Genomic DNA, 14,833 nt, shown 5'->3' with positions numbered 1-14,833 from the left:
TGGTAGGGTGGTGCATGTGGTGTACAATGTATAGTGTGGGTCCTCGTGTCGAGGTGTGCTCACGCATCATCAGGCTCAACTAGGGGCTGCAAGGTGATACCACCATGAGATGATAGGGAGGGTATCTAAAAACAAGCAACATATGTAGGGTAGAGAATGTGGTACATCGGTGGTGGCCTGCTCAGGTATCTCTGGAATGCTGGATCTCCTGGTGCTGGTACATGACTCTGCTCTAGATACTGATGGTGTAAGGTTAGTATCCTCGAGATCTCCCTCTGGTGACACCCATGTGTCCTGTATCCTGGGAGCCTCGGTCTCCGACGTGCCCTCTGAGACTCTGCCTGCAGAAGGGTAAGCCCTCTACTCTGTGTAGGTAGTGTGGGGGGGTCTGGTCCTGCTCGTCGGAAAAACTGTGTGATGGTAGTCTGTGTCTTGCTATCTTGACTCTGGCGTGGCTGTAACAACTGCTCTCGAACCTCTAAAGCCGCAACCAGGAACTTGCCAAACCTCCTCTGCTCTCGGCCTATCATATGCTGCTGTAATGAGTCTCCAATGCCATATCTCTCTCTCAACTCTGTATATGCTCATCTCATGACAAAATGCTCCTCACTCTCCACCTCCGTCTGGCAAGTCCGGCATGTACGCTCCTCTCGTGGTATGCCTCTGGCTTTGCCACTCTCAATCTCTAGCTGATGTGATGACACTCGTAGCTGGCCAATGTTGACCCGAAGTCGGTGTGGCATGTACTCTTGCATGTATGATGGAATCTCAATGAATCCCTGCTCTGAGAACCTCAGAAAATGCTCATAGTAATATAGCATTTTAGGAGGTAGGGTGTCTGTGGGCCTGCGCCATGTCCTCTGAATATATGTATGCCATATCTCCTGTCTGATGACCCTATTCCGCTCAGAGCGTGAGAGGGTATAGGTCGGGGCCTGGGTGTCATACTGGAGTGGTGGTAGTCTATCAATATCAAAACCGTGCTGAGCTAGCCAATCTCTTGTCTGGGCATACCATGAGCTAGTGTCCCCTGCCTGTGCCATCTCTCTAGATGCAATGAAGGCTCTATGAGAGATCCTATCTGGATCCATATCTTTGAATCCGCGAAGAAGGCAAACAGTCTGAAAGAGTGCCTCTACCAACATCGGTGGTGCAGCCAGCTCAGCTCTAATAATGTCGTGTGGAATTGATGGCTTGCTGCGAATCATCCTGGAGATCATAATAATCTGTGGCCTCTCTATCTGTGTCCATACTGAGTCTGCCAGTCCCGGTCCCCAAATGGCCGAGGCATACATGAGTGCAGGTGTGACCAGTGTGTCAAAGAGCCACCCCTTCGTCCGGGGCTCCTGGAAGTGGGCCTGGTGGCACTGTCTCTCCATCAGAGCTAGTGATGCGTATCCTCTGGTAAGTCTATCTCTGGCTGCCTGTGTCATGGAGAAGGTCCCTGATGCTGCGGTGAATGTAACCCCCAGATATACATATGAGCCTGTCACTTCTATATCCCCTCCAGCTACTGTAAATCTACTCTGTCGGCGAATCTGAGCTGATGTATGAAATATGAGAACCTTGGTCTTGTCAAGGTTCACCGTGAGTCCTCTCTGTGAGCAGAAATCATCCAGGGCGTGCAAATGTAGTTGTAGTCCCTCTGTCGTCTCTGACATCAGGACAATATCATCTGCATATAAGAGTATGTGTACAGTAGTCCCTGCAATATCCACACCCTCTCCACCCCTGTGCAAGATGAAGTCTACAATCTCGTCAATGTATAGACCAAAGAGTGTAGGTGATAGGGGGCAACCTTGTTTCACACCAATGGTGCTCACAAGGGTGTCAGATAATCCACCCGGGCATCTCACTCTGCCAGATACATGCTCATACAATGCATAGATCCCCCATACCATCTCCTCTCCAATCCCAAGCGCAGCCAGACATCGGAAAAGTCTCTCTCTAGGTACTGTGTCAAATGCTTTGCGGAAGTCAACGAAGCAGCAATATAATCTCCTCTTCCTCACCCGTGTCTGGTCGATCAGACAGCGAAGGGTGAAGATATGATCAATAGTAGAGAAAGCTTGGCGGAAGCCTGCCTGTCCTGGTGTCCTCATGCCCTCTCCCTCTGCTAGAGAACTGAGCTCCTCCTCTAAAACCGCGCCATATAGTTTGGCCAGTATAGGACCAATCATGATAGTGCGATATGTGCTAGGATCCATGGCATCCCCAGATTTGTGGATAGGCACGATGGTGTGCGTTGTCCACGACTCTGGGAATCCCTCTGAAAGCGCGCGGTTGAAGAGGTGGGCAATGAGTGGTGCCAATGCATCACAGCCATATATAAGATGCTCTGCCTGTAGGCCTGCCTGATCTCTAGCCCTCCCATGCTGTAGGTGGGATATAGCTTTCTTCACCATGTGGGTGGTGAAGAAAGTAGATGATGTGGGTCGGGTAGCCGATGGCGTAGGTATGGGTGGCTGGCCTGGGATCTCGTATAAGCTCTCGGCATATCTGTGCCATGCCGCTGGGTCCTGAATAGGAGTGGATGGCCTGGGAGGTCTGATCCGACGCCATGCCTCAGCACTATTCTTGCTCATGAGTAAATGATAGATGTCCCAATACTGGTGCTCCTCCCACTCCCGTCTTTTACGACGGGTAAGTGTCTGCATCTTGCGCTGAGCCTGGCGATGTGTAATCTCCCCTCTGATCTCCAGTATATGTAGGTGTCTGTGTAGATCTCGACATTCGTCGTCGTACCACCTGTTTTGTGGCATAGTGCCAGTGCGTGGAGGGTGTGTGTGTATGCGATGTGGGAAACTTTGAGTGGCTGACTCGTGTAAGATGGATGTAATGTGTGTGGTGAGTGTGTCCAGAGGGGCTGTGGGGTCTAAGTGTATAAGGTGCTCATGCAGGTGATGTATATAAACAGGAGTGAGCTCATGAGTGAAAGAAATGGTAGTGTAAGTGTGAGGGGGGAGGCGGGAGGGTCAGCAAGCTGTGTAGCAAAAAGGGAGAATGTGAGATAAGTATGATCCGCCCCTATCGGTGTGCGTGCAACGCTGAAGGAGTGTATAAGCTCTGCTGTCTGGGTAGAGCCCAACAAATAGTCTACTGTGCTCTCTCCGCCACTGTGTGGGAAGCAAGTGAATCCCCCAGAATCTGGCCACCTCGCCATCCCGTTATAAATAACGAGATGGTGCCTGCTGCCAAGCTCAAGAAGGTGTCTGCCATATCCATGTTGTCCTGTCCCCCATCTGCAGACACTCTACTCACCCCCATGTCCTCTGCATCAAGTGCCCTCATGATCTCCGGCTGCTCCATATCATAGATCTCACACTGTCGGCTCTGTGTCCTCCCGTTGAAGTCCCCCATGAGGAGGACTTCCCCGAGTGATGTGTAGTGAGAAATGTCCTCCGACAGTCGGGAGTAGGGGTCCTGGATAGCATATCGTGATCCATGTGGTGAAAAGTAGCATATGGCAATGTATAGCCCTCTCTCGTGGGTGAGCTCTAGCCGTACCCACATATAGCATGCCTCCTCGTCTCTACTCATCACCTGTATCCGGTTGTGTAAGCTCTGTTTGAATAGTATGGCCACCCCTCCTGACCCCCGAGCTGTACTCTGTCTGGTGATGGTCCTGTAAGTTGACTCCCACTGGAATCCTGTGACTACAGGTAGTCCTCTCTCTGGGCTCTCATGTGTCTCCGTAAAACATACAAAGTCATGCTCACTGATGATCTCCTCTAGGCGCTCCGGATGTGTCCATATAGAACCATTGCAGTTCCAGACTGCCCCTCTGAGTGGTGTCTCCTGTGCTAGTGTATGTGTCTCATAAGTCCTGAATCCCTATGAGATTGGGCGGCCGTCGATGAAGATTCTACCATCTCGAAAGAAGGCCTTTTTACCTTCTTTCCGTGCCTGAAGGACCCTGGGCATGCATGATTTCCTGTGCTCGATCTGCATCCTAGTGAGGTCCTCGTCCATAAAGATATGGCCGCCTTGGAGGCCTCGTAAGAGCACCCTTTTGCGAAAAAAGGTGGTGCGGTCCTCATCTCCTCGTAACTGCATGATCAACGGGCGAGCTCGAGTGGTGTCACGGCCGGCTCGCCATGCCTTTGTAAAAGGTATAGTCTCTTTGTAGCCTAGTTGGCTACAAAGCTCTCGTGCATCCTCCTCTGCTGAAGGTCCCTCTTTAAGGCCAGTGATCCTAACATTGTGTTTCCTCATCTGGCGCAATCGCTCCTCCTCGAGAGTAAGCTGAACCCTCAAGTGCTCTCCCATGTGAACCTCCTCGCATACCTCCTTCTTGATATTCTTTTTAACTACTTCCACCCATCCCGATTGTTTGGCCTCCATTTCTGTCTAGATCTCTTCTTTGATGTCTGCTTTCCATTTATTTTTGATCTCTACTTCTATGTCTTCGAAGCTCGAGATTTCCCCCTCTTCCCTCGAGATCCGGAGGTGGTTGATGTTTTCTTGTATACGGTGTATCTCCGTGTTGGAGGTGTCACGGAGTTCTTCGAATGCTTTCTTCCAGGCCTCCTTTTCTTCTGTGAGGCCTCTGATGTTATCCTCCATCTGCTTCATCTTTTCCGTCATCCTCCTTACTTCGGCGTTCAATGCCTTGTCCGCATCTTTCTTGGCCTGTGTGATAGCTCTGGCTATCATGTCCTCCACTTCTTTCCTCTCAAGGGGTGCCATGGTCGAGCTCGAGGAGGCGAGGCTGAGCGCACGGGAAGCCTAGTGTTTACAGCCCATCCCCTTGAATGTTGAGAGAGAGAGTGAGTACCTGCGTGTTGCCCTGTTGCAAATTTCTGTGCAAGGCTGCAGCTGGGTGTGTTGTTGCTGCGGGGGAGAGAGAGAGAGAGAGAGAGAGAGAGAGAGAGAGAGAGAGAGAGAGAGAGAGAGAGAGAGAGAGAGAGAGAGAGAGATACTCTATTGTCATCCTCAAAGGTCAAATATGCCTTATGGGATCAAATAATTTAGGTCTATGTTGAGCAGATGAAATCACTAGATGCTCGAGGACCATGTATACGAGGGTGGCAATTCAAAGTCCACGAAGTGGTTGGGAGAGAATCGTATACAAGGAGTAGTCGAGGTTGAAGAAGCGAGGGTAACTAGCTCGAATGGGATAAAATACCGAGCACTAAATAAGATATGATGCTCACTCTCTCAAACTTTCAAGGGGCATAGTGTGCAATACGAAAAGACTCTTTTCGTGTATGCGTAGTGTGCATACACAAAAAGACTCTTCCACATTGCCTCAACCACAAGTCTCACGTCGTAGAAAGTGGGAGCTAAGCAGGATCATTGGTATTGGGTGGATTATGGATAAGGGGATAGGCTCAGGCATGTATGGGTGAATACGGTTTCCTCTCTTAGAGAAGGACATGCTTTTGTAATTGGGGGCAAGTGGGTGGTGGAATGCATAAAGCGCAAGCCCTTGGATCTTTCCCATGTCGTGATACATTGCCATTGTATGAAAGCCTCATTCACTATAGGTCCTAGTGATACACCAAGAAGCAAGTGGGTTGCATTCCATCTTCCAAACCACTTCTTCATGTCTTGCGTCCACCTTAAGCTCGACATTTTGCCTCTATGAGTTGTGACCATGCATTTCTAGGAAGCCTATGTGGCGAGCTTTATTGCATCTTTCATGTACTCAACAACTCTCTCCATGCCTATAACCTCAATGGGAAGTGATTTTGACTCGAGAAGGAGACGTAAGGTGTTTATATCTTGAATTGGAATAAGTTTTCAAGAAAACACTCTTGAAAAAAATTCATACTCTTTAAAGGTAGAGACACTAATGCTACCACCCATAGTTCAACCCCTGTTTTGCAGTTAAAATGCTCGTAGTTGGATCTCGGGGTGGGGTGAGCGAGAGGTTCCTTCAATTTGTAGAATTGGAGTGGGAGAGGAGTTTTTGAGCTTTTGAAAAAGTTGCCTTGCACACCTACATGCGTACTAAGGTGTCGAGATATTCCAACATCCATGCATCTTTTCAAAGGCATATGAGCACTCTCTTCCTAGTTGCCAAAAAAAAAAGTCTTTTAACACCCTATTTTTGAAGCATTATAGGACCCTTTAAAGTTCAGATTTGCAAATATCTTGAACATGAAAGTTCTAGAGCTCATTGAGAGCTTTGTTTTGATACAAAAAAAGGTTTACAATCCAACATCGTATAGAAAGTTATGGCAGTTTTACTAGGGGTTGTTTGTGCTCTCTCAAATCGTTTTGGATTGTCTCTGTAAACTTCCTTCCAAAATTTGATCCCTTAACTTTTAGAACTGCAAAATTTTTTGGACATAAAAGTTGTACCGCTCATGAAGAGTTTCGTTTTCATTATAAAAATTTACAATCCAACATGCACGAGAAAGTTATGCTTTGCTGAGATCTGATTGTGTTCTCTCAGATTTTTTTGGGTTTGGATCTTTCTATCACAAGAAGATTTTCTCATGTAGGAAAAGGGAGCTTTTTCCAGTGTTTTTCATACAATACATAACATCATGAGCTTCTATTCGGGAGGCACGGCATACCTAGCTCCGGGGCCGGCGGTCCCCTGCCCCCAATCGTACCTAGCTAGGTATGCCGTGCCTCCCGAACAGAAGCTCATGATGTTGAGGTAAGTCATAATGTGGGAATCATTGTGAGAATCTATCCAAAACTTCTTGTGTATGCTCCTTGCCTTTTTTTGAGCTTTGACATGCTCCTTAGGGTAAAACCCCACTTTTGATTCCAATGGTGACGTCAATTTTGCCAAATTGAGTTTCTATCACTTTGTGGAGGCTTCGATCGTTGTGTGCAACAAAGAGGGGCTCAGATCCTTTTATGCTCACTACAAATTTTTTATCAAGTTAAGAACCTTGAGAGGAGGACCAAGAAGGGTTAACTACACAAAAATTTCACCAATAACTCTATAAGTACCCGAAATGATGCGAGATCACATTGTTTTGTGCCAATAGATAAATTTGGCAAAATTATGCAAGGTTAGGTACCTTGAAGGCATGAGAGCACTAACTCACTAACAGATCACATTGTTTTGTGCCAATAGATATTTTTGGCAAAATTATGCAAGGTTAGGTACCTTGAAGGCATGAGAGCACTAACTCACTAACAGACACTGATTTTTAATCCAGGATTTGCTCAAATCGTTTTGTGCATCTGATAATCAAATGAGGCTTGAACCTGATTTAGGTATCCCCAGGGATCATAAGACCTCACTGGCCCATTGTAGATCCCAAAATTGTACACTTTGCTCAAAACAATATGAGGGCTCAAAAACGATCCAAGTAACAGAATGGAAATTTTGGTGCTTGTATCCTACCTTTTAGCAAAACTATTTTGTATGGGGCAAAATCTAGTGTTGATGTAAACAATAACCCACCTAAACTTTAAAATGAAGCACACAAACAAGAGAAAGTTAGGTTAAGAATTTTTTTTTTTGAATTTATTTTTATTGTGTACAAAAAAGTAAAGAGAAAAATTTAAACAAAACCTAACTAATCTGGGAGGGTTTTGCAAGTTTTACGAGAGCACACCCTCATTTACTTCGATGTGCTAAAAGAAAGCTAAAATTGTGAATATAAATCTGTCAATTTTGCTACCAATGAAGCTAATGTAATGGCTAATCACCTAAATCTGACATATGTATGTGTAGATTCTTTGCCTTAAGTTGGCTCTCCCCTGTCACGACACCGAAAAAGGTTATGCAGCAATCAATGGTCATTAATGCACTAATCCTTTAAATCATCGAATGTGGTTAGCATACCCAGCTAGTGCTTGGTGGCGAGCATACTTGCATATGGTTGAGATGTCAAGCTCAATATACACTACTAGTGGATGACTATCACCGACAATCAACATCAGTGGCATACCTTGGTGGATATGCATACCTTCACTAGTGATACTACAACTTGGTGTACCTACTGAAGTGATGGTACACTTATCTATCTAACTCACTCACTAGCAGCTCACTCTAGACCGTTGTATTAATTTCCCCTTATGTTATACTTTCCTTATTATGTTTTGTAGATTTTTTACCTCAAATAAGTCAAGAAGAAGAAGAAGTACAAGGTTTTGCCTCCATGTGTGTGTGTGTGTGTGCGTGCGCGTGTGCGTGCACACATGTGCTTATAAGAGCTCAAGCTCTCTCCTTCTCTTTCTCTTAGTATGGTACCAGAGCTTGGTTGTGTCTAGGGAGCTTTGAGCAGCAAGCAGTAGCATCAAAATAAGGTGTGTTAGGATTCTCGGGAGCCCTTGTCAAATGATCTTCGATTAAGGAGCTTTGTTTTGGATATTTTGTATCTTGAGTTTGTATTCAGTCCCTTGAATTAGGATTGTGCAGCCAAATTTTCATTCTGGGCATGTTTCGTCCCCCATTTTGGAGTTAGAGTGTGTTTGCATGTATAAACGCTAAGATTCGAGTTTCTGCAAATCTACATTTTGGTGGTGCAACAAGGTACGTTTCGGCTGCATTGTTAACACATATAGTTTAAAATTGTAAAACAAGTGTATATATGTATATTGTGGTTACATATGGTAACTGTCTATTTTTAGTAGGCTGTTCAGAGACTTGGTGAAGTGTTGTCCAACAATGATAGACTTAACTAGATTGTTAGCGAGAAGCTAGACAAGAAAAACTTCCATGCTTGGAAGTTAAGAATGACCAATTTTCTTATGGATAAAGGTTATTGGGGGTACATTGATGCACAACATGAGAAAATACCAATGTTATTAGAGGAAGGTGTAACTGATGCGGTGTTTAAAGATTGGAACCCGGAAGCTTGGAAAGTCATGTATTGACTTTTGGTGGTGTGCATGACACTACGATTACAAGATGTGCACACCCCTAAGAAGGATTGGGACATTTTACTATCAATGGATGTGACCAACTCAAAAGCAAGAAAGCTGCAGTTGAAGATTGAGTTGAATACGATGTGGAAGAAAAACCTGTCTATCAATGACAATTCATTAAAGATAAAGAACATATGTGAGTCCCTTGCATCAATTGGTGTTGTAGTTGATGATGATGATAAGATGGAAGTATGTCTGCAAGGATTGGGTCGAGAATACAAACAGTATAAGATTGGTATTTATCTTCGAGAAAATGTTTCTATGTTTATAGATTTGATGTCCTGACTAATTGTGGTGGAATAAAAGAAACTTGAGGAGGACTCTCTACACAGGACATAACTAATTCTAAATAGCTCCTCTTTAACAATAAAGGAAGACTCTGAGAAAGAGGATAGGATACAGGTCATGGAGGTGATTGGTGAAGTATTTTCCCCTCCCATTTGACGTCAGCCACTTTACATGTTTCCTAGTCTATTTTTTAACCAAAGCCTTGAAATTTTCATAGTGCATAAATACCTCACTATTTTGGTCCATGAAATAGGCCCATACCTTCCTTGTATAGTCATCAATCAAGCTCACATGGGTATCTGCATCCACCATAGACTCAGTCTTTGTTAGACCCCATGCATATGTATATACTAAATCCAATGCATTTTTGCTTACGTACTTGTCATGAAGAAATGTTACTTTTGCTTGCTTTCGAAATTGAAAAGCCTCACAATTTTTTTTTATTTCAGTAACTTTAAATGTTGAAAAACGTGTAACCATATCTTTAGTTAGCATCGTCTTCTGCCTTTGCAAGTTTACATGACCAATGTGTTTGTGTCAGATCTTGTGCAACAACTCCTGCACCTTGTGCAAACATAGCAACATTCACCTCATGTGCATTTACATTCAAAGTAAACATTCTGCCCACTTCCTTTCCTTGTGCAACCAACTTTTTATTCTTCTTATGCTCTTCGAGAAAAAGACCATCAGAAGTAAACCTGGGCTGCAAATCCTGCTCAACCATTTATCCAAATTCTTTGTGATATTAGATACATGTAGTACATCAGCCACGTACTTTACTTTGCCTATGTTATACACAATGGCACATTTCTTGTATGCATAATGAGACGTGCGATATCATCCCCAATCTCTACATAGCCAGGACTCTACAAAGTTTGCATTTTCTTGAACCACTCACCATGACAGGTCATGTGATTTGATCCAGTGAATCCACATACCAAACATTATCACCAAATTTTGCCACATTTAGAGACATAGTATTTAACATGTGCTACACCACAAATAGCCTCTCAGGCTCATCTACCTTCCTTCTAGTTTATTTTGTCGCCTCATGTTTAGACACTCATGGTCAAAGTGACCATGTCTACCACAACCCCAACATATAACATTCACATGTTGATCTGTATTATTACCAGTGCACATTACTACAACCTCTTAGACTCTCCCATGTTTGTTAAATTGATTTCTCAATCTATGTGTGGTGCCTCTTAAATCTACCTTTTTTTCCTTAAGTTGTGTGTATTAGGTGGTGTAGAGTAGAAGGTGCGTATTGTGACTCATTTGAGCATGCACATTGTCTCCTCTTAAAAAAATTCATTTCAATGTTAGGAAAGAGATAGGAAAGAACATTCTTTGTGCTCCAAGAACATTGCACACAAGGTGTATCTTTGGAGACCACCAATTTCATGGTAGGCGCATATGGTTTTTTTCAATCTAAGCGAGGGTTAACTTCTTTGTTTTCCAAATTGGCCTTTTGCTTAGTTAGTTGTGATACTATACTATGGTAGCCTCACAACTTTCTATATTGCTTAGTGCACAAATAGAAAGATAAGATAGCCGATGCGTGTTTATATAAGGCACGGGGGGAAAAACATTTTAGTAAGGAAAAAAGTGCCCCAACAATCCTAAGTGTGTTCATACACATCACTACCACATATATAGTAGCATCCACATACATATGGTAGGACCTATCATCCTTGTGCACTAAAAGTACAAGTAAACAAAAAGAAGATGAACTTGGATATGCTATTACTTTTTCTTATGAGCTCATTAACTTGGGAGAGAATCTCCTCTTGTTGTGTGTGAGAAACATGATAAGGAGGTCCATTGGGAGGAGTGTCTCGTACTAGCTCAATCTTATGGTCATCATCCTGTCTTGAGGGAGGTAATTCTCTTGGGATAGAGATAGAGAAGCAATCACTATATGATAATGATGTCGATTAGAAGGAGTAGCTCCACATACTAGCTCAATATTATGGTCATCATCCCCTCTTGAGGGAGGTCATTCACTTGGGATAGAGTTAGAGATGCAATCACTATATGATTTAAGGGAAGACATGCAATTCATTTCATCATTAGAACATGAGTTGGTAGTAGATTCCATGGTGGTGGTAGAGGAGTCTTTGAATAAAATCCATTAATGAGAAAAGAGAAGACTTTATTGATTCTTATATAGATACATGTGATACCATTGAAATTCTACTCCCCTTCCTCATTGTACTAAGACTCATAGCTCTACCTTTGTGATGAAAAGTTACGACTCTATCATGAAATAGAAGTTGAGTAGTCATGCGATGAAACCATGGTGCTCTTAGAATTACATCTCCATGAAGCAAATGAGATAGAAGGAATTCTTTTTGTACTGTTATGATACTTTAGCTTTCTTTGTGACTATTTAGGTAACTTTGCATGAGGTTGGTGATACATGCATTTCTCACCCTTGCAATCCTTACTTATGTTTAAATATTTACAATCTCTATTGGACATGGCATAACAACCATTTGTTGGATGAATGTTAAAACGCCTTTGGTGCATTAGCCATGATTTTGTCCTGGATACTCTTTTATCTTTAGAATAATATCTAGAAGATCACACACATACTCTTTTGCAATGATCTTGAACTCAAGAGCAATGCTATAGTTTAGAGTTGGCTCTTTTACTAAAACATTTATATATTAGCATTTATATCCAAAAAAATCTTGAAGACTATACATATTCATTTGCCAAAAGTAGTAGCCAATCGTCATCTTAAACTTTGAAAAAATTCCAATGTGTAAACTTGTTACTTATTCTTTTGACACCATATTGACTCTATATTGAGATGGTGTCTTTTATCTTTATTACATTGAGTCAAAAGATAACACCCACACTTGTTTGCAACAAACCTTGCACAATGTATCCTTAACATGGGCATACCAATTACATAGTTAATACTTCATAGTAGTGATATGCTTGGTCTACCAAATATAATAACTTTTTTATGAACCATAAAAGAAAACTTTCTCACTAAAATTAAAGGTTAAATAAACATATTACCATAATATTTTATTCTTGTGTGTTTGAAACAAAGAGAAGAGAATACCATTGATGCTCACTCTCAAGAACATGTTTTTGCTCTGTGACACTTCAAATATTGAGAAACATATTCAAGGAGATGATGTTCTCAAGTATTATAAGTTGAAACCTTCTCATCATAACATTAGTTGTATCTTAAATGCCACAATGTCTTACAGCTAGAGAGACATGGGCTTTGATCACAATCCTCTCTCTCATCATTCATGCGACATAAAACCTTGTGTGTCAACTATAGTAGTTGCATCTCATCTACCATGTTAGGTAGCAATTGAGATATGCTACTAAATTAATTTGGATCCTTGAGAATTAAGAACAGATGATTTACATAGCTTCACTTTCCCAAAATGAAAGCAACATAAAAAACCAATTACATGATTAAAAAAATAAGCGTACCCTTTTTAGTGGAAGTAGATATTCGTCAAAAGAAGAGAAAGTATGATTCTTTGAATTGTCTCCTTGATTTCAATTTTCATGCATAGAGAACTTCCAACTCTTTGTGAGCAATTTCTTGATGAGATGTTCAAGCTGGTTCTGCTTAGAGTTCTCTTTTTTGGATTCCATCTTTTGATTACAAATACTTTGCATTGCACTCTCTTAGGGTTTATGTTGCTACTCTCGTCTTTGATTGTTTAAACCCAACATTCAAAAGAGGTAAATGGATTGGAGGCCCTTTTTTTGGGAAGAGATTCATTGACAACATGCATGGTTTGAATCTCTTGCCCTACTTCGTAACAACTCCTGGGAACCTCAAAAGGACTTCTTTCCTCTCCTTGAGAGGAACCTATGGTGTTATTTGAGCTGCGCATGCTATTGAGATTACTTGACAAGTCTAAAAGTAAGATCTCTCCTTCTCTAACTGAAAACACTAGAGAATGAAATTTTAATAGAAACTAACAAGAAATGTGTGCACTCTTTGCTAATTTCCTTTTGTTGGGGTAAAGGTCGTGTGCTTTTACCTTGGCCAGATGCGCTAGAGGCATCTGACTACCCATTATTTGTACACACCTTATTTATTGTTTACTAGATAGAAAAATAAGGGCCTCTCTCATCGATTGTGTGGTGAGCAAATCCACCTATATCATGTGCTCTTCTGCTTCTCCTCCCTGGCACTCCGCATGCAGTGCGCACTACTTATGCACCCAATGTGGCTCTACAAGTGGTATTAAAGCTTCGATTTGTGTCTTTCGTTTTCCAATGCGCATGCAATTCTGTTAGTTTTGGCTAAGGTTGAGGTCAAGGAGGATGAATGTTTTGTTATTGTAGAATTTGAAGCTCAATCAATTTAGTATACATGAGCTTCAAGTGTATCAAATACATACATCAGAAAGTAGAGAGAGGTTCTGTGAGAAAGTCGTAGGCACACATAGGTACAAGCAAATAACCAAAAATCAAAAGAAGAGCTGCAACATTGAAAGCCAACATTGCAAAATCATCGAGTAGAGAGAGTAAAAGCAAGAGTTGGATTCTAGCCGAGGCATGAGAGGGAGATCACTCAGTCAGTACTTGTGCATGAGAAGGGGGCGGGAGTTCCAATGACTAGGCCCACAACATCTTGTCCAAGCAAGGAGGGGGCAGCACTGGCGCAATAGTGGGACTGAGATAGAGGGCTTGGGTGTACCAAACATCAATCAACAGAGACAAACCAATAGTGGGACTGAGATAGAGGGCTTGGGTGTACCAAACATCAATCAACAGAGACAAATGCCCGTAAGGCAACACTGTTTTTTTTGCTATCTATAGTTAATCTTGAACCTTATCAACGAGGACACACCAATAGTTGGCGGCTCAACCCAATAGCACATAGGTCCATAACGGCAACACTATTTTTCTTTTCTATCTATAGTTAATCTTGAACCTTAGCAAGGCTCGGAGAGTTAAAAGCTCCAAGGTTTGAGTGTGGGAGCTCCTGCAACACTTGAGTGAGTGCAAGCTCTCACATACATGCATATGGAGCGTGTGGATAGCCTTCCAGGGTGTGATGTAGGTGTCCATTCAAGCATGTATACTCTATGAGGATTTGTGTGCAAGTGTTTGAGGTGCCAAAAAAAACACATGGCTTCTCATGTATGTAGAAGTGTGGGGCTGATTTGGGTGAAGATTGAGCCGGGTTGAAAGTTGTGTTGTCATGCTTCTTTGAGCACATACATAGGCATTGTGCTTTGTAGATACATAGGTATAGAGCAGCTTGGGTATGCTTGAGTGTGGATTTTGCAAAGGTGCAATTGGTCTTTTTGTGCGAATAAACTTTCACTTAGTCTCTTCTTTCATGGATAGAGCTATCGTTGTTGTGTAGTTCCAAGGCATCAACAAATGATTTGAGGTGTAATGGTGAATTCTTTGCTTTCCCTTTAAGTGTGGTGAGTGTTGTCATGCCGTCTTTCTTGATGGTGGTTGTCAGCTCATAAACTCTTTAATGATCAACACCAACTCGCTTTGATGTGAAGAATCCGTGCAGGTCCACTCTTTCTAGGTGGTTGAGGATGCCCTCTTTGCTGGCATACTCACTTAGCTCTCTTGGAATCATTGGCACGTCCACCATATTGCCCTATGGGTCTTTGAATGTTTCTTGATATAGACTTATGCCTTCTGCTTCTAATGTGGCTTTGTCCATCGAAGCTTTAGTCGG

This window comes from Adiantum capillus-veneris, chromosome 23, assembly GCF_014529385.1.
Source record: "Adiantum capillus-veneris isolate H3 chromosome 23, ASM1452938v2, whole genome shotgun sequence".
NCBI classification, from domain to species: Eukaryota; Viridiplantae; Streptophyta; class Polypodiopsida; order Polypodiales; family Pteridaceae; genus Adiantum; species Adiantum capillus-veneris.
The sequence above is the reverse complement of the archived record's forward strand: the minus strand, read 5'-3'. Positions refer to the sequence as shown.